Below are 24,105 nucleotides of genomic sequence, written 5' to 3'. Positions count from 1 at the left end.
TCATAGGATATCTTCACTTTTCAGACCTTCCATCACATAGTTGTGACTTTATCACACGTGCGTTATCCAGTCTCCCTCATCGTAGAGATATTTAATGGCCATGGCTCTACCTCTACGTGTTACAGTGCCTGATTAATCACAGTGTAAGTCAGCAGATTTCTCTGCTACTCCATCTGTTCTCCCGTTCCTCACGGCCCCTTTGCCAGCTTTATACTGCAGTTAATTCCACAACAGACAGGAACGATTTGTGATGTTCAGCCGTATGTTCTTCAGTTTTAATTATCGCTTTCACTTCCAAATCTATTTTATCTTAATTTCAGGGGGGAAGAAAAGATAACAGGCAACATTTTTTACCACCAAATGCATTCTTAATGTGGTCTGCCAAAACGTAGGAACATAGGAACAGCAGTAGGCCATTTAGCCCTTGGAGCCTGTTCTGCCATTCAATGAGATCACGGCTGATCTGTGTCCCAACTCCATCTACCCACCTTGGCTCCATATCTCTTAATACCCTTGGGTAGTAAAAATCTATCGATCTCAGATTTAAAATGATTCATTGAGCTAGCATCTACTGCTTTTTTGTGGGAGAGAGTTCCACATTTCTACCACCCTTTGCCTGAAGAAGTGTTTCCTGACTTCTCTCCTGAATGGCCAGGCTCTGATTTTAAGGTTATGTCCCCTTGCCTTAGACTCCCCACCAGCGGAAAAAGTTTCTCTCTATCTACCCTATCAACTCCTTTCAAAATCCTAAAAACCGCAATCAAATCACCCCTTAACCTTCTATATTCCAGGGAATACAAGCCTGGTTTATGTAATCTCTCCTCATAATCTAACCCTTGGAGCCCTGGTAACATTCTGGTGAATCTGCACTGCACTCCTTCCAAGGCCAATATCTCCTTTCTAAGGTGCGGTGCCCAGAAGTTGTGCACAGAATTACCACCACTTGATTTAACTCTTCTTCTCTCCTCTTTTCAACATTTGGCCCTTCACCTGGAGTTTTAAGTGGTTGCCATCACATTGAGGTCCCTATTTTAAATATTTGCTTTCAATTTGCTCTGTGTCATGTTTCAGGATTTCTTTGGCCATTTTTCCACAGAAAGGCCCTGAGATTTCAAAGAAATAATGGAGAAAGTTCAGCTTGTCTAGTTGAAAACAGCAGTCAATCAGAATACGAGTCTTCCTCCCTATGGGAGCCAAGCTTTTTTAAGTAGTGAAGTTCTTCAACAAAGAGTTTGGAGGCCTCCAAGCACCTGTTTTATACAAGTGTTCAGTGAATCAAGATTCCAGAGTGTGGCCACTTTGCATCAATTTACATATATTTACAAGGACCAAATACTCCTTGGAAAATAAGAGTCTAACTGGGGTAGAGGGTCAAAGGTGTCTAGGGGTACACATTCACAAATCATTAAAAGTAGCAACACAAGTTAACAAGGCCATAAATGCAAACTAAGCTCTAGGGTTCATTTCTAGAGGAATTGAATTTGAAAAGCAGGGAAGTTATGTTAAACTTGTATAGAACCTTGCTTAGATCACACTTGGAGCACTGTGCACAGTTCTGGTCTCCATATTGCGAAAATGGATATGTTGGCTCTGGAGAAGGTGCAAAAAAGATTTGCAAGGATGATACCAGAACTGAGAGGTTAAAACCATCAGGAAAGACTGAATAAGCTGGGGCTCTTTTCTCTAGAAAAGTGAAGACTGAGGGGTGACCTAATAGAGGTCTTTATAATTATGAAGGGGATCGATAGGGTAGATAAAGAGAAGATGTTTCCACTTGCGGGGGAGACCAAAACTAATAAATCCAATAAGGAATTCAGGAGGATCTTCTTTACCCAGAGAGTGGTTAGAATGTGGAACTTGCTACCACAAGGAGTAGTTGAGGCAAATAGCCGAGATGCATTTAAGGGGAAGCTAGATAAGCGTATGAGGGAGAAAGGAATAGAAGGATATGTTGATAGTAATGAAGACAGCTGGGAGGAGGCTCGTGTGGAGCATAAACAGCAACATAGACCAGTTGGGCCAAATAGCCTGTTTCTGTGCTGTACATTCTATGTAATTCTATATAAGGAATATAAAGATATATTGATAGGGTGAGATGAAGGTGGGAGGAGGCTTGTGTGGAGCATAAACTCCGGCATGGACCTGTTGGACCAAATGGCCTGATTCTGTGCTGTAGACTATGTAATTCTATGTCATTTTTAAACAACAACAACTTGCATTTATATAGCGCCTTTAACGTAGTAGAACATCCCAAGCTCGAAAAACAGGACCTCATCTTTCCATTAGGCACTTTACAACCTTCCAGACTCAACATTGATTTCAATAACTTCAGATCATAACCACTGCTCCCATTTTCTCAGACAGCAGGTGCTGGTAACGGTTCTGATGTTGCCATTTACAGCTCCTCTAGACCCATATTTTGTTTCTTTACTTGTCCCATTCCCACCCTCCTCGCCTCACACCATCATCCCTTTTGTCATTTAATCACTCCTACCCCCCTCCACCCTATCACAGACCTTCCCTTTTGTTCTTTCCTCCCCTCCCCTCCCCTTTCCCTGGCTCTGTACTCAATTAAAAACTGTTTAATCTTCAACTTCTTCAACTTCTGACGAAGGGTCAGTGACCTGAAATGTTAACTCTGTTTCTTTTTCCACAGGTGCTGCCTGACTTGCTGAGTATTTCCAGCATTTTCTGTGTTTATATCCCAAGGCGCTTCACAGGAACGATTATCAAACAAAGTTTGACACTGAGCCAGATAAGGAGAGATTAGGACAGGTGACGAAAAGCTTGGTCAAAGAGGTAGGTTTTAAGGAGCATCTTAATGGAGGAGAGAGAGTGGTGGAGAGGTTTAGGGAGGGAATTCCAGAACTTAAGGCCTAAGCAGCTGAAGACATGGTCGCCAATAGTAGTGCGATTAAAATCGGGGATGCGCAAAAGGCTAGAATTGGAGGAACTCAGAGAACTCAGAAGGTTGTTGGGCTAATGACTCCAGTGCATGCACAGAGTGTTGCCTCGAAATCTGTAAAAATTTTCTGCACCTGTGGAATCCGTAATTTCAGTGCCGGAGACTAACCGCGCTGTTCCGCGGACCATGTAAGGCACTGGCCGGGGATCGATCCCCAACCCCGGCGCTGCAAACTATGTCTTTCCGTTCGAACACAGTGAAAATCGGGCGAACATTGCCTGTCTGCCTTTCTGATCTTGGGATTAATATTGTTTTTTATCATTCATTCTCGGGATGTGGTGTCAATGGCAAGGCTGGCATTTATTGCCCATCCCTAATTGCACCTTGAGAAGGTGGTGGTGGGCCTTCTTCTTGAACTGCTGCAGTCCGTGTGGTGAAGGCGCCCCTACAGTGCTGATAGGTCAGGAGTTCCAGGGTTTTGACCCAGTGACGATGAAGGAATGACTGATATATGTCCAAGTCGGGATGGTGTAGAACTTGGAGGGAAATTGGAGGTGATGGTGTTCCCACGTCCTTGTCCTTCTAGGTGGTGGAGGTCGTGGGTTTGGGAGGTGCTGTCGCAAATGTTGCCTGAGGACTCTCTTTGACGTCAGATGAATAGGTACTCGCACTCCAGGTCTACGGCCTACATTATTGGGAGTTCCGTGCCGGGGGGGAGGTGTGGGGGGAGCAAAAGAAGGGATGAAAATAAATGGGAAATAGAGAAGGCCAACAATATAAGTCTTTGGCTTGCCTTTTATTATTCATCGGGCACTGAGGCGAAGGAAACAAAGCCCATCGTACAAGATTTTTAAGAGGGAGGAGAGAAGACGAGCTAAGTCAAAAAGCAGTGACTGCAGGAATCTGAAGTTTTTATTTTCAGGCCTTTTATTCTAATTAAAGAATTAGCATGAGAACTAAAAACACAGAAATTGAGAATTGTACTCAAATCTCACACCAAGAAACAGCAGCCAGCCTTGCTCAGTCAAAGGTCGAGGAACAAACAGATGCAGATCCGAATATCAAACCGAGGATTCTTTTAGAGCTTATTAGTGGAATGTATTTAATTCCCAGTGGAATCCTATTTATAGGAGAGTTCATCGTGTTGTGCGTATTTTCCTATCACCTGCTCCGATCTCCATTCGCTTACAGGTGACTAGTTATACAGGGGAAGCTGCTCTGTTTCCGCTGCCTCACTGATTTACAATTAGTTTAATTAATTATTGAAAATTCCATTATTGCTCGCTGCAACGGATTGTGTGCCTAACGTCTAATAATCCTGATTTGATAATAGTGACAGCGGCAATGCTGAGCGTGAAGAATTTTTACAGTCCAGTCAGCTCCCAGAACCAGATTAAGCACATCGGATATGCCCCCCGTCTGCCCTCTCAGGTGGACGTAAAAGAGCCCACAGCACTATTTCGAAGAAGAGCAGGGGAGTTCTCCCCGGTGTCAAGGGTCAATATTTATCCCGCAGCCGACATCACTAAACACAAACAGATTTTCTGGTCATTTATCTCATTGCTGTTTGTGGGATCTTGCTGTGCGCAAATTGGCTGCCGCGTTTCCTACATTACAACAGTGACTACACTTCAAAAGTATTTCATTAGCTGTAAAGCGCTTTGGGACGTCCTGAGGTCATGAAAGGCATGAAATAAATGCTAGTTTTTCTTTTTTCTCTTTTTAAGATATGCAAACTTTAATATAACCCTCCGCTGTCACAAGAACACAAGAAATAGGAGCAGGAGTAGGCCATTCGGCCCCTCGAGTCTGCTCCGCCATTCAATCAGATCATGGCTGATCTTCAACCTCAACTCCACTTTCTCGCCCAATCCCCATATCCCTTGATTCCCTGTCAAATTATATCCAAACATTCAAAAATGACGAGCAGGAAAAGACCAGCAGGTCCATCCAGCCTGCCCCACACTTATAATGCCTGGAGCATCCTGACTAGGCACCTCCCACTCCCACCCCTCCTCCCGCAACCATGTAATTTCCAGGGAGAGTCAAAAAATGAGGAAAAAAACCCAGGGCCGATAAGGGGGAAAAAAACTCTGAGTGAATGAGGATGCTGGGAGAGGACAGGACCCAATACAAAAATAACAAACACTCAAGCCGGTGTGGGAATATAATAGCTGCTTTTAGTTCAGACTCCAGAACCTTCTTTCAAACATTGAACATTCAGTAACAATGGGGGCCAGGAAGGGAAATTGGGTGGTCAGCAGGTTAGTGGGAATGGGGTCAAGGGAGCAGAAGATGGATCTCATGGACAAGATGAGCTCAGAGAAGGCATGGAGGTAGATGGGAGACAAGCTAGAGGGTGACACAGGTTCAGGGCTAGAGCAGGGGGAGCCCAGCAGGTGGTAATGTCCCTCACCTAGCCCAACATAAAAAGGATTTGCTAATTTTTTTTGTTGCTAAATATTTTGCCAAAACTTTAGATTACAGGATCAGAAGTTTGGTTTGAATGACAAGGGTCCATTAGATCTCATCCTTCCAGAATACCAGTGAAACCGTACCCCATTACAGCATTGGGCTGAGCCCAGAATACCAGTGAAACCGTATCCCACTACAGCATTGGGCTGAGCCCAGAATACCAGTGAAACCGTACCCCATTACAGCACTGGGCAGAGCCCAGAATACCAGTGAAACCGTACCCCATTACAGCACTGGGCTGAGCCCAGAATACCAGTGAAACCGTACCCCATTACAGCACTGGGCTGAGCCCAGAATACCAGTGAAACCGTACCCCATTACAGCACTGGGCTGAGCCCAGAATACCAGTGAAACCGTACCCCATTACAGCATTGGGCTGAGCCCAGAATACCAGTGAAACCGTACCCCATTACAGCACTGGGCTGAGCCCAGAATACCAGTGAAACCGTACCCCATTACAGCACTGGGCTGAGCCCAGAATACCAGTGAAACCGTACCCCATTACAGCATTGGGCTGAGCCCAGAATACCAGTGAAACCGTACCCCATTACAGCACTGGGCTGAGCCCAGAATACCAGTGAAACCGTACCCCATTACAGCATTGGGCTGAGCCCAGAATACCAGTGAAACCGCACCCCATTACAGCATTGGGCTGAGCCCAGTATCCTGGCCTGAAACTGGTGACATACACCAACTGTTAATCATCCTCTGCTGTGCTCCTCCAATTCTGGCCTCTTGCGCATCCCTGATTCTCATCATTCCACCAATGGCGGCCGTGCCTTCAGCTGTCTAGGCCCTAAGCTCTGGAATTCCCTCCCTAAACCTCTCCGCCTCTCTACCTCTCTCTCCTCCTTTAAGACGCTCCTTAAAACCTACCTCTTTGACCAAGCTTTTGGTCACCTGTCCTAATATCTTCTCATGTGGCTCGGTGTCAAATCTTGTCTGTTAACGCTCCTGTGAAGCACCTTGGGATGTTTTTACTACGTTAAAGGCGCTATATAAATGCAAGTTGTTGTTGCTGCTGTTGTGTAAAAAACACACTTCCTGTTGTCTGTCCTAAACCTTCCCTTCACAAGCCTGACCCTGGGATCTCTGGTCCTGTTTTGAGTTCACTTTCTCCATCGTCTCAGAAACCTCTACAACGGAACACCAAGAACCAAATTGAAATATTACAGAGGCCAATCACAGGAAGAGATGGCGATAAAAGCCGTGCATCATTGCTGCCAACAGTCGAACACAGACAGAGAACACCAGGCAGCTATGAATTTCTATACAACCCCGCTGAACTCACTGAATAAATATAAAAAGAAATCATCATCACTGCACCCTGAAGACCAGGCTTCTGACTTTTATGGAGTAACTTATATGCAATATTGACTTCTCCGGAGGTGGTGTATTTAATAATACATGTGGTGATTTTTGATTAGTGACAGGTTCAGCATTGATCTGACCCCCTCCCTACCCTCCATCTCCATGTTTCTAACTGTTTAAAGTCCTTTACTCTTTTTGTCTTGTACTCCAGTTATTGATTGTGTTTTACTAACCCTGCTGATATTTAACAGAGTGCTGTATAAGTTGGACTTGTAGGAAATGTACGGCTTTGAAAACCACCCCCCAATTCTCCGGCACCATTACCTTCTGTTGAAAATGCGTCTATGTGAATATCAAGTAAGAACAGGGGTTGGGCCTAGCTATGATTTTCCCCCGTTTCCCCCCCTGATCACACTCTCTCTAGGCTCACACATGAAGAATGTCCACTTTGGAAAGGTACCAGTAGGTATTTGGCACATTTGGAACCATATGGAGGGTCAATGACCAGAGGACACAGATTTAAGGTAATTGGCAAAAGAACCAGGGAGGAGACGAGAAGAATTTTTTTTATGCAGCGAGTTGTTATGATCTGGAATGCGCTGCCTGAAAGGGCGGTGGAAGCAGATTCAACAGTAACTTTCAAAAGGGAATTGGATAAATACTTGAAAAGCAAAAATCTGCAGGGCTATGGGGAAAGAGCAGAGGACTGGGACTGATTGGTTAGCTCTTTCAAAGAGCTAGCACAGGCACGATGGACCGAATGGCCTCCTTCTATGCTGTATGATTCTATGTTCCATCATTAGTCAGAGCCTCAGGAGCAGAGGGCAGAATAGTGGAGGGATGGAGAGAGAAAAAAGCACAATCTAGTACATAGAAATGAATAGGTTCGAACAAGGTGAGAGAATGAACAAAGAGGTTCAGACCACTGGTTTGAAAGTCCTTGGGCTCGATTTTCGCACCCCCGAGCGGGTGCGTTCGTGGCGGGGGGTGCTGCGAAAACTGGGAATTCCCAGGGCGGGCTTGAAGCCCGGCTCCAATCCGCCCACTTCTGGGTTCCCTAGTGACGCGCTGACATGCGCGTGCAGTCCCCACATGTGGGACTCCCGCCAGCAATTAAATCCGGCGGGATGCCACTTAAAGTAATTAACTAGTACTTCAGGTCGTTTACAGACCTGATTGACCTGATATTTTAGCAGGGGTGGGATTTTCAAGTCAACTGATTCTGTTTCTCGTATTGGGGGAAACACTCCCAGTTGAAATGGACGTGTTGCAGCCGCCCGCCTGTGGCAGCTGCAAAGGTCTATTTGACAGGTTGGGGGGGGAGACCCTCACTCATTGCAGGAGGCCACTCTGTCACTTTCGACAAAGTTTGGCCTCCACCACCCTCCTCCTAACAATAAAATTCACCAATTTGCACACTTACCCCGATGTGCGGACACACTTACCTACCTTGCGGACCCCCTCAAACGTACATCTTCCGGATGGGGGCCACCGTAGCTGCGGTCATGACCTCCTCGGAGGACGAACAGCATCACCAGCCTCTCCGGCCACACCGTCCGCCTCTGACACATGGAGCTGCACAACACAGTGCTGTGACACATCCACCTGCACAGCAGGAGGGAGGGCAACCGCAGAGAGAGATGCGTCGCAGGGGGCACTACCCTCGCCACAGGGTCTACAGACCGAGGCTCAGTTTCCTGGACCTCTCTGAGCAGCAGTGTACATGGAGGCTTAGAGTTACTCGACATGTAGTCGTGGACATCTGCAGCCTCCTTCATGCCGAGCTGCTCCCGGCTGGCCCGAGCACCATCTTCTTACCTGTCGCTGTCAAAGTCACCACTGCCCTCAACAACGTCTCCTCCGCATCCTTCCAGGGTGCCACCGGGGACATCGCCGACGTCTCTCAGTCGTCTGCACAAAAGAGCCCTGCAAATACACCTACACCCACTCTGCAGTGACACAATGGGTGGCATCAGTTGCGGGTCTTCATAGTGATCCTCAGGAAAGGGCATTATTGCACAAACCAGACAAGATTCACAAAGACGTGGCAGTAGTGGTGCCGATATAATATGTAATGTGAGTTTATCAGAAATTAAATTTAAGTAAAAACCATGACAAACCCTCAAACACCCTTGTGCATCCCCTTCATGCTCACAACATGTTTGCCTTACGCTTCCTACTGCACATATGTGATGCATGCCCTGTGCTGACTGTGAAAGAGATGCATAAGAGGGTGAGTATGAGATAGAGCCATGAGATTGTATGAGGATTGGGTTGAGTGGTAGTGGTGGGATGAGTACTGGCGAGGTGAGTAAGTGCAGGTAAGATGAGGATGAGCTTTGAGTGGGTGTGAGGAGTGATGTGATAGAGTAGTGTTGGCAGTGCAGAAGGAGATGTGGGGTGAGGGCGGTGATGTGGCAGAAAGAGTGTAGGGAATGAGTAAGTGTACTTACCTCGGCTGACCTACTGAGGTCATTGAAGCGCCTCCTGCACTGTATGCAGGTGGGCGATATGTTGGTGGTGCTGGTGACCTCCTCTGCCACCTCGAGCCAGGCCTTCTTGGTGGCAGAGGCAGGCCACTTTCTCCCGCCCGCCGGGGAGAAGATCTCTCTCCTCCCACTCCTCCTCACCCCATCCAATAAGTCCTGGAGTGAGGCATCATTAAACCTGGGAGCAGCCTTCCCCCTGGGCTGCTCCATGCTGTAATTTTGCCTATTTTCTGCAGCATCAGTCAGTGGAGGACTGCCCCTTTAAATAGGGCTCCTCCAGCTGACAGCCTATGCTGTGCATGCGCAGTTTGCTCGCTGCGCAGCTTTCCAGCGCGAAACCCGGAAGCAAAGGTAAGTGGCTTCAATCAAGCTGCGATTGCGTGCGGAGCACCCCGAATTCACTGGGCGCGTTACCCACGCGCCAGTCGACCCCCCGCTGCCAACCCGCCGCCCTCCTAATATCGGGCCCCTTAACTCTGTGTGACGCCATTCCCAAAGATTCCATCACAAGATAGAATTACAAGCCCCACTGGCCGATCGATACAGTGGTAGAGATGAAATGGGGTCCAGGGAGATAACAGCACGTTAATCGTGAAATAATCCCTCAACATTCCAATAAATGTTTTCTAGATGGAAGGCCGGATAGCTGGGAAGGAGTCACGAGGTCGTAACATAATCTCAGGATTGTGGAAAACATTCGAAAGCAATTAAATCAACGCTTGAGTGGCTCACACCAGAACTACGTTCCCATGAAACCTTCCAGGAAGCCGGCGGAATGTTCCAGAGGTCGGCCGTTTCTCATTTTAATATTCATAATTAAAATTATCCAGAGAAAAATCTTTTTGCTGGAGCTCTGTGAAAGTTAAGATGTGTATAATTGCAAAATGTGAAAGGCTTCTCAGTACACGAGGGATCCAGCCCTGAGAGCTGACTGTTATTTTATGCATGCAAGACAGTTAAGTTACTTTTTAGGGTGTTAATGATTAGAATAAGAATGTTACAGTTAGTCTCATTGTCCCAAGCCAGGGAGTAGAAAAATCAGGCATAGTTCCTGCTCCTGATTGCTATCCAGTGATACCTATTGCCACCTGGGTGTCTAGACATCAGATGAAGGCAGGATTGGTCTTGGCTGTGATTAAAGCTCACTTGAGCACAGAGTCCAGGCTGACACTCCAGTGCAGTACTGAGGGAGCACTGTACTGTCAGAGGTGCTGTCTTTCAGATGAGACATTAAACCGATGCCCCGTCTGCTTTCTCAGGTGGACATAAACGATCACATGGCACTATTTCGAAGAAGAGCTCTCCCCGGTGTCCTGGCCAATATTTATCCTTCAACCGCCATCACTAAAATAGATTGTCTGGTCATTATCACATTGTTGTTTGTGGGATCTTGCTGTGAGCAAATTGGCTGCCGCGTTTTCTACATTACAACAGTGACTACACTTCAAAAGTACTTCATTGGCTGTGAAGCGCTTTGAGATGTCCTGAGGTCATGAAAGGTGCTATATAACGGCAAGCCTCTCTTTCTTTCATTGTCCAAAGACCATACACAAACTGGGCTTGTATTCCCTTGAGTTTAGAAGGTTGAGGGACGATCTGATTGAGGTGTTTAAAATGATAATGGAATTTAGTAGGGTAGATACAGAGAAATTATTTCTTCTGGTGGGGGAAACCAGAACAAGGGGGGCATAATCTTGAAATTAGAGCTAGGCCATTTAGGAGTGAAATCAGGAAGCACTGCTTCACACAAAGGATAGTGGAAATTTAGAACTCTCTCCCCCAAAAGGCTGTGGGTCAATTGAAATTTTCAAGACTGTGATCAATAGATTTTTGTTGGGTAAGGGTGTGAAGGGATGGAACCAGGGCGGGTAAATGGAGTGAGGTACAGATCAGCCATGATCTAACTGAACGCCAGAATAGGCTCGAGGGGCTGACTAGCCTACTTTTGATCCTATGTAAGTATGGCCACTTGGATGAGGCACCACAGGGTAACCAACACTTGTGGAAGCAACTCTCAACCTGTAGTGTTAATCCTGAAGATTCCCTCCCGGGGCAGGATTAATTGGCTGATTCTCAGATCAAGCCATACTTCACAACACTCGAAATTTCTGCCTCTGAAAAATACTTGGTACTGACATAAGGAAGTCTCTGTCACCATATCGTAGGACTTGAACTGGTGAGTTATCTAGAGAATATGAGATGATTCGGAATACAAGAGGGGACCTGAGACCATGATACATAGTGTGACACTCAAGTAATTTATAGAGTAACGGAACTCTGAGATTGTGTAACTGTGAAACTAATTAATCCAATAGGGAATGCAGGAGAAACTTCTTTACCCAGAGAGTGGTTAGAATGTGGAACTGGAGTAGTTGAGGCGAATAGCATGGATGCATTTAAGGGGAAGCTAGATAAACACGAGGGACAAAGGAATAGAAGTTTATGCTGACACGGTGAGATGAAGTAGGGAGGGAGGAGGCTCATGGGGAGCATAAACACCAGCATAGACCAGTTGAGTCTAATGGCCTGTTTCTGTGCTGTACATTCTATGTAATTCTATGTAATGCCTTAACAACATTGGCAATCACACTCAGAGAGGCCACAGGTCAACTGGTGAGGGAAATAGAAAAATGTTACACCAATGCAGTAGGGGGCATTCTTCTGAGATTGGGGCTGAGAAACATTGGGGCTGAGAAACATTGGGGCTATGTAGAGGGAGCTTTCCTCTGCTTCCAACTGTGCTGCACCTGACCAACCAAAAGCTGTGACTAGGTGCCTGAAGGGAGAAAGCGTTCAATCCCCAGCTGGATAGGTACTAAATCCACAATGTCTATACACATTAGTTATGGACAGAGTTATCTGCAGATTAACCTGACCAGGTTTCAACCAACCTTCTTTTCATGATATTCATTCAGTATTTCCTGGTTGAGATTGGAAAGAGTTAAATCTCTAAGGGGGTAAGCTTTGGTGCACTTTCCAGGAGAGTTTATTACAATACTGCAGCAATAAGTCTCCGGTCCTGGGTTTATAGCAGTCAGCTGGTCCCTTGTTTCAGTTGCCATGGCAAGGTCCTTGCCTTCTATCTGAAGGGGAGTGGAATTTGTCCAGTATCTCTATGTAAGTCAATGCACATGTGAGTTGGGGTTTGAACAAATAAAACCGTTAACGGATGTTTTTGGTGGCTAAAGTTTATCTTTCCTTTAATTTTTTTCTAGTGAGTATATTTTTGAGATGAGATATGTGACTGTTTGGGGTTGGTGGGGGGGTGGGGTTCGAATACTTTTCCATTTTTGGTACCCAATGTCAGGGTTAAATTCTTCCAGGTCAAATAAATCTCATTCTACTTTAAGGGGAGGGGAGATTTAACAGAGGTGTTCAAAATCATGAAGGGTTTTGATAGAGTAAATAAGGAGAAACTGTTTCCAATGTCAGAAGGGTCGGGACCAAGAGGACACAGATTTAAGGTAATTGGCAAAAGATCTGGGGAGAGATGAGGAGAATTTGTTTTTACGCAGCGAGTTATTATGATCTGGGATGCACTGCCTGAAAGCAGACGTTGGCCACCCACAGCTGGTCGTGGTTCTACTTTAAATATGCAGATCGAGGTCCAATGACATCATCAGGAAAGTCGGAGTCCAGCGGTCTGTTAATGAAGTCCAGCGGTTATAATCGGCATGACCTCATTCTGCCGCAGGCCGGGACGAAATTAACTCACCGGCACAGTTTGCCACTGGAGTTAAAATCCACCCCCATGGCACCATTTGAAGAAGAGCCAAGGTATGAATTGACCAGAGCTCTGTAAAGTTTCAGCAAGATATTCTCTGACTTCTACTTGACCGGTTTAATAACTCTTCCAATCCCGCTTCCAATTCTTGTCATTTTGAGTTCTTATCTCCTGGTACTTTGCTGTACATGTCCTGATCATTCATTACAGCCACAACTTCTGACCTGAGTTTTGATATCACGCATTAGGAACTGGTTTTCTCTCTTAGAGCCTTGTGATGGAAGAGCTGTGTGGTGAGAGGGACAGTTTTATGAGAAACTGGATTGTGCTGTTTTATTTGGATTTTCATTAACCTCTCTATGTGGCCAGGCTATTTCTGTGCTGTGAGATATTGAATTTTTTTACTACCTTGTTCTTGTGCTTCTTTCACTTTCTCTCTACGTCTTTCTCTTTCTGTGTGTGTGTGTGTGTGTATCTGTCTTTTTCTCTCTATTTTTGTCTCACTCTCTCCATCTTTCTCTTTGCTTCTCTCTCTCTCCTATTTCTTATGCTTTTCCTCTTTCCATCTTTCTCTGATTCAATTCATCTTTCTTTCTTTATCTCTCTCCTATTTCTCTCTTTCCCTCTCTCTCTCTCCCTCTTTCTCCATCTCTCTGTCCACTCTCCTTCTCTCTCTCACTTCTTCTTTCTCTCTCTTTCCCCAGTCTGAGTTCCTTGCTACCTAAGTTCATGAGACAACAAGCAGCTCTCGAGATTTTCAAAGTCTGTAAAAATGTAAGTGGAGTAAAGACTTCCCAAATCCATGTCTGAATCAGATATTCCTGTAGGATATTGGAATCTCCCAAAGCAACAAATGTACTGTGAACATTTGGCAAAGGACTCTGTTTGTGGGAAAACATCTCAGTGTGTTGGGATATTTTCTGTTACTATTTATAAAAAATCATAAATAAAGAAAGAAAGAACTTGCATTTATATAGTGCCTTTCCCGATCTCAGGATGTGCCAAAGTGCTTTAAAGCCAATGAAGTACTTTTGAAGTGTAGTCACTGTTGTAATGTAGGAAACGCAGCAGCCAATTTGCGCACAGCAAGCTCCCACAAACAGCAATGTGATAATGACCAGATAATCTGTTCAGGCCCTCGAGCCTGTTCCACCATTCAATTAGATCATGGCTGATCTCTTCATCATCCTCCTCCTCATCTTCATCTCCCTCCCCCTCTTCCACCCGGAAAACGGGTGCAACGAGGACCAGGGAGTTCTGACGGATTCAGCCCTGCCGAGCGTCAGTGGGCGCAACTCCTGATGCATTGGTGCGAATCCGGTACGCGTGGAATTCCGGGGCCCTGGGGAACAGGTACATGGGTGAAGGAAGGGCAATGGAATCATAATCCAGCAAACCTTCAGGAGGGAAAGGCGGAAGAATTTTAAAAAGACCTTGTGGTATCTTCATTAAAGCTGCCGAGTATAATCATTATACTGTTAATGAAAGCATGAAATAATGATATTAGAACAATTTGCATGTGTAAATTAACCAGAAATTAAGGAGCTGCATACTTCAGCTTCATAACCTTGGTGGGTGGAGTGATTGGGCACCACTCATCAGTAAGATAAGTTTAGGGAACAAATTTGCTTCGAATTTTGGCCAAACCATGGTTTATACTGTTACCCACACCTCTCACTCTGCCGATGGGCAAGATCTGGTTAGAAAGCTCGTTATAACTGCAAAATACCAGGGCATCTCTGGATGAAGTAGGGCAGGATTTTACAATTAAATATTTGTTTAAAATATATAATACAAAACATACATAAATGATGAGCAGGAAAAGACCAGCTTATTAATTATATGATTTATATCAATTTGTGTTCATTGTATTCAGATGGTGGGTATCAATTAGGGACTCTCTTGTATCCTTTCCATAGGAGAGCTTAGCTAGGGTGTGGTGTGTGTGTAAGGGGAATCTCTGTATTAAGGTTGGAAGCAACTAAAGACCAGGCTCCGGTATTCTATCCTTCAACACATGGCTATCCAATTTTAACACAGCTGGTCCATCAAGTCAGCTCCACATTCATGATGGCTGGAGCATCATAAACATAGGAGCAGGAGTAGGCCACTTAGCCCCTCGAGCCTGTTCCACCATTCAATGAGAACATGGTTGATCTGTGACATAACTCCATATACCCGCCTTAGCTCCATATCCTTTAATACCTTTAGTTAACAAAAATCTATCAATCTCAAATTTAAAATTAACAATTGAGCTCGCATTAACTGATGTTTGCAGAGAGTTCCAAACTTCTACCACCCTTTGCATGTAGAAGTGTTTCCTAACTTCACTCCTGAAAGTCCTGGCTCTAATTTTAAGGCTAGTCCTAGACTCCCCAACCAGCAGAAATAGTTTCTCTCTATCTACCCTATCAGTTCCCCTTAATACCTTGAAAACTTCGATCAAATCACCCCTTAATCTTCTAAATTACAGGGAATGCAACCTTAGTTTGTGTAATCTCTCCTCGTAATTTAACCCTTGGAGTCCATGTATCATTCTAGTAAATCTACGCTGCATTCCCTACAGATTATTTTCTGTACCTGTCCATGACATTTTAATGATCTATGTACATGGACCCCTAAGTCTCTTTGGACCTCTACAGATTTAAGCTTTTCACCGTTTAGAAAGTACTCTGATCTATCCTTTTTAGGTCCAAAGTGGATGACCTCACACTTGCCGACATTGAAATCCATTTGCCATAGTTTTGCCCATTCACTTAATCTATTAATATCTCTCTGTAATTTTATGCTTCCATCTACACTGCTTACAATGCTGCCTATTTTGTGTGACCTGCAAACTTGGATATGTGGCTCTCTATCCTGTCATCTAAGTCGTTAATAAATACAGTGAATAGTTGAGGCCCCAACACAGATCCCTGTGGGACACCACTAGTCACATCCTGCCAATTTGAGTACCTGCCCATTATTCCTATTCTCTGTCCTCCTGCCGTTCAGCCAATTTTCTAACCAGGTCAATAATTTGCTCTCAATTCTGTGAACTTCGACTTTAGCTAACAGTCTCTTACGAGGGACTTTATCGAATGCCTTCTGGAAGTCCATATAAACAACATCCATAGACATTCCCCTGTCTGCTACTTTAGTCACCTCTTCAAAAAATTCAATCAGGTTCGTCAGCCATGACCTACCCTTTACAAATCCATGCTGGCTCTTACTGATCAGCTGAAAATTTTCAAGTGTTCAGCCACTCTATCCCTCATTATAGACTTAATTATAGACTCAACCTGTTGAAGTCGGCTTTACCTAAGTTTAGAATCTTAGTAGCTGATATGAGTTTCTCCCTTTCAAACATAACGTTGAACTCAATCATATTATGATCGCTATTAGATAAATGTTCACACGCCTTGAGGCTGTTAATTAAATCTGGCTCATTACTCATTATTAAATCTAATATGACCTGCCCCTTTGTTGGTTCTGGGACACATTGTTGCAGAAAGCTGACCTGAACACATTCAAGAAATTGGCTACCTTTCTGACATGAGCCCATCTGCTTATCCCAATCAATATGAAAATTAAAATTCCCCATTAAAACCACCCTGCCTCTGCTACATGCTTGTCTAATCTCTGCATTTATACATTCTTTACAAATTCGCTGCAGCAAGTTGCCCTACCCATTTCTCCCAGACTTTCCTTACTCACAAGTTCATATCTGGAACGTGCCAGAGCATCTAATGTCACGCAAGGAAATGGGGGCCAACTTGGCTTTGTGCAGATGCGTGATTTATGCCCATGTCTTATCCTATATCGAATAATACAGTGAAGCCTTTCCACTGCAGCTGTTTGCTTTCCCTGACAGTACAGATCAATCTTCTCTTTCATGAGGCAGGGAGATCCCCACTGTTTAAAACTTCTCTCCTTTGAAAAACATTGACAGAGTTGCATCTGAGGTTTCCCAGGGTCAGTCTCTTTATCGTATTTATGCGAGGCTCAGATTTATGTTCAAAATGGCCTCTGCCCGCGCCTGGCCCATGTAAATGAGGTGTCCTCACGCTGGCCCCGCAAACTCTGGCCGGGTCATCGGGAGTAATCCCAGCACAACCACCGGGACCAGCACCCGAGGAATTGTAGGGCCGATTCTTTAATCCCAATTGCCTGCCTTTTCTCCACATCCCTTAATACCCATAAGAACATAGGAACAGGAATCGCCATTCAGTCCCTCGAGCCTGTTCCACCGTTCAATTAGATCATGGCTGATCAGTATCTTAACTCTATCTACCCACCTTGGCTCCATAACCTTTAATACCCTTGCCTAAAAATCTATCAATCTCAGTTTTGAAATTTCCCCTTCCTTCTCAAGTAAGTATCTATCCTTCCTTTTAAACACCTCAATTTGACTTGGCAGCATCAGTCAGGATAACACCCCGAGGGATTGGGCCTCTCAGGAGAGGAGCGGAGGAAAACATGACTATTTTAAAGCATTGAAAACCATTGTTCATCAAGGATATTTTTTCTTTTCAAGCCAAGCAAGGCTACTCAGATCGATAGAGATCACCTGAGGATTTGTTTTTACGTCTAGATAGCAGAAGTAAATGGTAAAATGTCATCGAAAGAATCCCGGTGCCTGTTTCCGGAAAATTCCTGCTGATTCTGACATATTTTATCTCTTCCGTGCGCTTTTTTTTGATGTAGGTATTACTTAAAATAAGTTTCATGACGTGCATTTGCCATTTCAAAAGGGATTCGATTTGCCCATCTGAGAATTGCTGAGCGCCAAGGTTTTATAAACGAGGGGTTATTAATCAGAGTATTACACTTCATAAAGAGTAAAAATGTTCTGTGCCATACGGGCCTGCCTCGCGAATAAAAATAGCATTCAATCTACACAAGGTATTCAATTAAACACACTTCTTGCAAGAAGCTACCGGGGGAATTGTAAACAACTGTCTGCAGGAGATGACAGGATTAAAATCCTTCCACCCACTATTATCTCTGTTCAGCTCAAGGACAGGGGTTATGTACCTATGGGTACAGAATCCACAATGCGATGGTGTAATCGCACTGCGAACCTGATATATAGACTCTCTGAAAAATGTCAGTGGCAGCGTGACTTTTACACATTCTTTAGGAGCCCTTTGGATGAGGCTTTAAAACTGAGGTCCCAACCATGTGTTCCAGTAAGTTAGGTGGATATAAAAGATCCCATGCCACTATTCAAAGAAGAGCAGGGGACACAATCTTAAGATTAGAGCTAGGCCATTCGGGAGTGAAATCCGGAAGCTCTTTTTCACACAGTGGAAATCGGGAACTCTCTCCCCCAAAAGGCTGCGGATACTGGGACAAAATGAATTTTCAAGACTGGATCGACAGATATTTGTTAGGTAAGGGTAAGGAGTCTTACAACACCAGGTTATAGTCCAACAGCTTTATTGGAATCACAAGCTTTCGGAGCTTTCCTCCTTCGTCAGGATCACTCACCCCAGTCCATCACCGGCATCTCCACATCTTAGGTAAGGGTATCAAGGGATATGGATCAATAGCGGGTAAATGAAGTTGAAGTGCAGATCAGCCATGATCTAATTGAATGGCGGAACACACTCGAGGCGCTGAATGGCGTCCTCCTGTTCTTACGTTCCTCTCAGTGTCTGAGCAGCATCTGTCCCCCAACCAACATAATTAAAAAACAGACTAACTGGTCATTCATCTCATTGCTGTTGTGGGATCTTGCAAAAATGGCTGCCGCTTTCGCCAACATAAAAATGGCACTTCATTGTACGAGATGGTTTCAGCACTACTGTGGGCCCCTGCCGTTCCCCCCCCCCCCTTCCCAGGCCATACCTGGCCATAGATCCGGCCCAAAGTGCTCCAGAGGAAACTGGTGAGCTGCCTTAGGAAGCTCGATAGATGCCCACAGCTCGCTGGAATCATTCAGCTAAGGCCCGAGACCCAATTTTGGATGAGCCTCAGGCCATCACCTTCTGATGCCCGCTGACCATTAGGGCCCTAGAACGGGGCTAAATAAAATTCTCCCCGGTGCAGCCTAACCAGTGCCTTAAACAGTGACAACATCACCTCGCCTGATTTTGAAGCGGGAAGACAATTTTTCTAAAGACGAGTTCGGGGCGGATTTGGAAATGGAAAAGACGATATCTTAATACACTAGGTCAAAAATGACAGAAGACCATTCAGCCTTTTAGGCAGTTTCTTCGATGGCCCGTGCACAAGCTGCTCTGTAATGGACTCCTCCCAGCTCATTTAATCGAGAGAGAAAGAGAGCAGATTCCACAAACTTACTCCCTCCCCAAGGTAATTAAGTGAAACTTTAGAACATCTATCTAACCTTACATCCTCCATTACTCAGCTTTGACTGATTGCTTTCTAACATCCCAGCAGCTCAGGAACCATCCCGTTCCATAGGGCATTCGATGATCCTTGTCTCTAGTTACCCTTATAACCTTCAGTCCTAGTCCCAATCAGATATTTGGCCAGCTCTTGAAGGAGTTAATCGACACAGCGTTAACCACCTCTTGCAGTTGTTTGGGGTTAACTTGAGCTCTGTGCGTATTTTAAAGAAACAGGGCTCTCTACAGGTCAAGAGCATTATTGACCTGAGAGTATAAAATATCCATTTACTGGTGGAAATCAGAGGGGAGATGAATGACACCAAAGCTCAGTGATGTTCATGGGCATTACAGTGAAGTTTTATACATACAGTTAACATCTTGAATTCAATCTTCAAGTCAGCTATATCAACAGCACAATGTCAATAATTCAATCAATCAGCTTTAAATCCATCACTCTGAAGCCATGTATTAAAATAGGTCGGCAATGTCAAATTTGTTAAGGTTACATGTTCTGAGACACTCAGCATGAGCTCTTTGGAGTTCTGAGCACCTTCTGGGGCCAGGACTTGTGTACATTTTCTACAGTGCAAGCCCAACGAGCAAAATCAGGTCCTTTTAATCATCTGACACTTTCTGAGCAGATTTAACCTGGGAAAGGTGTCCTGCAGGTAATGTAATCAATCTTAGAGAATGGATTGGCCAAGACTGCCCTTGGGAACTGCATTGGGTTATAGGTCAATGTGGTCACATGGGACCAAGCAGTACTTTGGAAATACCTGCACTGTAATTCATCACTTTTAAATTTCCCAAAAGACCTTTCTAACATTAGATCCTTCAGCACAGAAAATAGACAGAGGATTCTTTCCAAAATCAGTAAAGTATGATTTAGACTTTCACCGGTAATGATAACATTGTAATTTCTGAGGGATATAATTGAAAGAAAATTATGTGGCTGTTGCTTCCCAGTGAAAATTTAGCTTACGTTTCACTGGTCCCCAAAACACCCTGTAAATGATAAAATTATAGGCGCTCACATTTTTTGATGAATTTTGTGCTGATGGAGGTGAGAGATGTTAATGCTTGGGAATGGAACACTTTCTGCCAGATTTTCAATATGGATTTTTAATACCAGCTTTTAAGGAAGACTAAACGGATGGGCTAGAAACCCTGGATTACTCGGTAAGAACAGAATTTGGTTAAAAATATTAACAACAAAGGAAAGAACACAGAATGGTTAAACTTGACTGAAATCAGAAGGCACGATGGGAAACTTACAAACATACGAACATCCAAAATTGATGGGCAGGAAAAGACCAATTGGTCCATCAAGCCTGCCCCACACCATGATGGCTGGAGCATCGTGGCTAAACAGTGTGGGTCCAGATCTTTCAGAACGGGACTGAGGCTGTCCAGACCCATTTCATGAAGACCTGCTAAAAGGCTGTGGAACAACGACAACAACAGCAGCAACAACTTGCATTTATATAGCGCCTTTAGTGTAGCAAAACATCCCAAGGCGCTTCACAGGAGCGTAATCAGAGAAAATTTGATTACCGAGCCACAAAAGGCGATATTAAGATGGGAAACTTGGTCAAAGAGGTAGGTTTTAAGGAGTGTCTTAAAGGAGGAGAGAGAGCCAGAGAGATTGTCCCCACTGGGGTCAGCGAGCGGGCACCTCACCAATGTTGGGAATTCCTTATTTTATGTGATTCTTGGACACTGGACAAATAGTCAAGCAAAGAAAGTCACCCTCACTCAGGGTAGTTTCGTTAATCAAAAGTAATTATTTAATGATGTTATCATTCATACGAGCATTCATGAAGCAAAATCAAACCATACAAATGACTTTCCTCTATAAAATCCCGCTGTACACTTAATAATTCACAACGTTATTAAGTAATGACTTAATTCATACACACACCAGGCAAATCATTAATACATATACAACCTTTACACCAAGGCTTTTGTTCATCGGGCCTGAAGGTTGATCAGCTCTTCAGTACTTGAGGTCCTCTTCTTCTTGCGTGATGTTCAACTGCAGCGTGCGTTCCTTGTGACTGCCGGGTGGTGAAGAAGAGAAGAGACCATTCTTCTCTCAAAGTCTTCTTTTTATATTGTTTTTACCAATAGGACATAGGATTGGAGAGGGTCATTCTTTTCGTCCCTGTTGATATGCCTTAATCATTAAAACACTTCAATGATTGAGAACTTAAGCTTTGATCATGTGACTTGAGACATTTTATGGGCCCGATATTACCAGGGCGGTGGGTTCGCGGCGGGGGGGTGATTGGGCGCGTGGGTAACGTGCCCGGTGAAATCAGTCTGCCCCGCGCGCAATCGCAGGCTCATTGGATCCACTTACCTGTTGTTCCGGGTTACCTGCTGCTGAGCTGCGCGGCGGGCGGGTTGCGCATGCGCAGTAAGGTCTGTCAGCTGGAGGAGCTCTATTTAAAGGGGCAGTCCTCCACTGACTGATGCTGCAAGAAATAGGAAAAAGTACAGCATGGAGCAGCCCAGGGGGAAGGCTGCTCCCAGGTTTAATGATGCCTCACTCCAGGTATCATTGGATGGGGTGAGGTGGAGGGGGAGGACAGAGATCTTCCCCCCAGCGGGTGGGAGGAAGCGGCCTGCCTCTGCCACCAAGAAGGCCTGGCTCGAGGTGGCAGAGGAGGTCACCTGCACCACCAACATATCACGCACCTGCGTACAGTGCAGGAGGCGCTGCAATGACCTAAGTAGGTCAGCCAAAGTGAGTGCACTTATTCATTCCCCTACACTCCATCTGCCACATCACCGCCCCCACTCCACACCTCCTTCTGCACTGCCAACACTACTCTGTCACATCACCACTCAAACCTCATCCTCATCTTACCTGCACTTACTCACCTCGCCAGTACTCATCCCACCACTACCACTCAACCCAATCCTCATACAATCTCATGGCTCGATCTCATACTCACCCTCTCATGCATCTCTTTCACAGTCAGCCTCACTCAACCTGCCACTACCTGTGCTGCAGCCACAGGGCATGCATCACATATGTGCAGTAGGCAGCGTAAGGCAAACGTGTCGTGAGCATGAAGGTGTTTGAGGGTTTGTCATGGTTTTTACTTATATTTAATTTCTGAGCAACTCACATCACATATGATATTGGCACCACTACTGCCATGGCTTTGTGAATCTTGTCTGGTTTGTGCAATAATGCCCTTTCATGAGGATCACAATGAAGACCCACAAGTGATGCCACCCATTGTGACACTGCAGAGTGGGTGTAGGTGTATTTGCAGGGCTCTTTTGTGCAGATGACTGAGAGACGTCAGCGATGTCCCCGGTGGCACCCTGGAAGGATGCGGAGGAGAAGTTGTTGAGAGCAGTGGTGACTTTGACAGCGACTAGTAAGAAGATGGTGCTAAGGCCAGCCGGGCGCAGCTCGGCATGAAGGAGGCTGCAGATGTCCACAACTACATGTCGAGTGACTCTGAGCCTCCGTGTGCACTGCTGCTCAGAGAGGTCCAGGAAGCTGAGCCTCGGTCTGTGGACCCTGTGGTGGGGGTAGTGCCCTCTGCGACGCATCTCTCTCTGCGGTTGCCATCCCTCCTGCTGTGCAGGTGAATGTGTCACAGCACTGTGTTGTGGAGATCCAAGTGTCAGAGGTGGACGGCGTGGCCGGCGAGGCTGGTGATGCTGTTCACCCTCCGAGGAGGTCATGACTGCAGCTACGGCGGCCCCCATCCGGAAGATGTACATTTGAGGGGGTCCGCAAGGTAGGTACATGTGTCTGGACACTGGGGTAAGTGTGCAAGTTGGTGAATTTTATTGTTAGGAGGAGGGTGGTGGAGGCCAAACTTTGTCCAAAGTGACAGAGTGGCCTCCTGCAATGAGTGAGGGTCTCCCCCCACCACCTGTCAAATGGACCTTTGCAGCTGCCACAGGCTGATAGCTGCAACATGTCCATTTGAACTGGGAGTGTTTCGCCCAGTACGGGAAACAGTCCCAGTTGTTTCTAAAATCCCAATCCTCATGATATATCTCCTTATTCAGGTCTGTAAACGACCTGAAATACCTAAATAAATACTTTAAGTGGCACCCCGCCGGCTTTAATTGCCAGCGGGAGTCCCACATGCGGGGGCTGCGCGCGCATGTCAGCGCGTCTGTGGGAAACCCGGAAGTGGGCGGGTTGGAACCGGGCTCCCGCCCCGCCCCGGGAATCCCCGATTTTCGAAGCCCCCCCCGCCAGGAACACACCCGATCGCGGGTGCTAAAATCGACCCCCATGTGTTCGAACGATGGGTTGTAAAAGGCCCCTTACATTTCTATGCCCAGACTTTCTTAATGATCCTTGTGTCTCCAATTTTGTTTGCTTCAATGGCTTCAAATCCATTCCTTATACCATTTGACCAGATGCTGGGTGCAACACTGTTTGATGTTTTACAAATCCCAGTTCTTTTGAACAGATTATTAGATAGGAATGAAAGGCCCATACTTTTTTTCACACCTATCATTGATTTCCTGATCCGAAGCCTTTGATGTACGTCCTTGTTGCCTTTTCTTACATTACCCCCTGCTGTGTTGAAAAGCTTGTGTTTCTGAAAGCCTATGGTGTTTTGAAAGCCTGACAACACTTTAAGCTCAAAATTATCCACCTTGTTTATTTATTTAATAATCTAGATATCTATCCGCAGTACAATGTCTTCGATCCTGATATTCATATTTCTCCAATGCCATCAGCGTCATTGAGGCAAAAACAGAATTTGCGAGAACAGTTTACCACATTACTGTCTTTGCAGGGTTTCAAATATCTTTGTTTAAAAGGGGTACAGTTAACCCTTTCCTTCAAATGTCTTTTGTTAAAGGGGTTTTGAA

This window comes from Heptranchias perlo, chromosome 26 (genome assembly GCF_035084215.1).
Source record: "Heptranchias perlo isolate sHepPer1 chromosome 26, sHepPer1.hap1, whole genome shotgun sequence".
NCBI classification, from domain to species: domain Eukaryota; kingdom Metazoa; phylum Chordata; class Chondrichthyes; order Hexanchiformes; family Hexanchidae; genus Heptranchias; species Heptranchias perlo.
Note: the sequence above shows the minus strand (reverse complement) of the source record.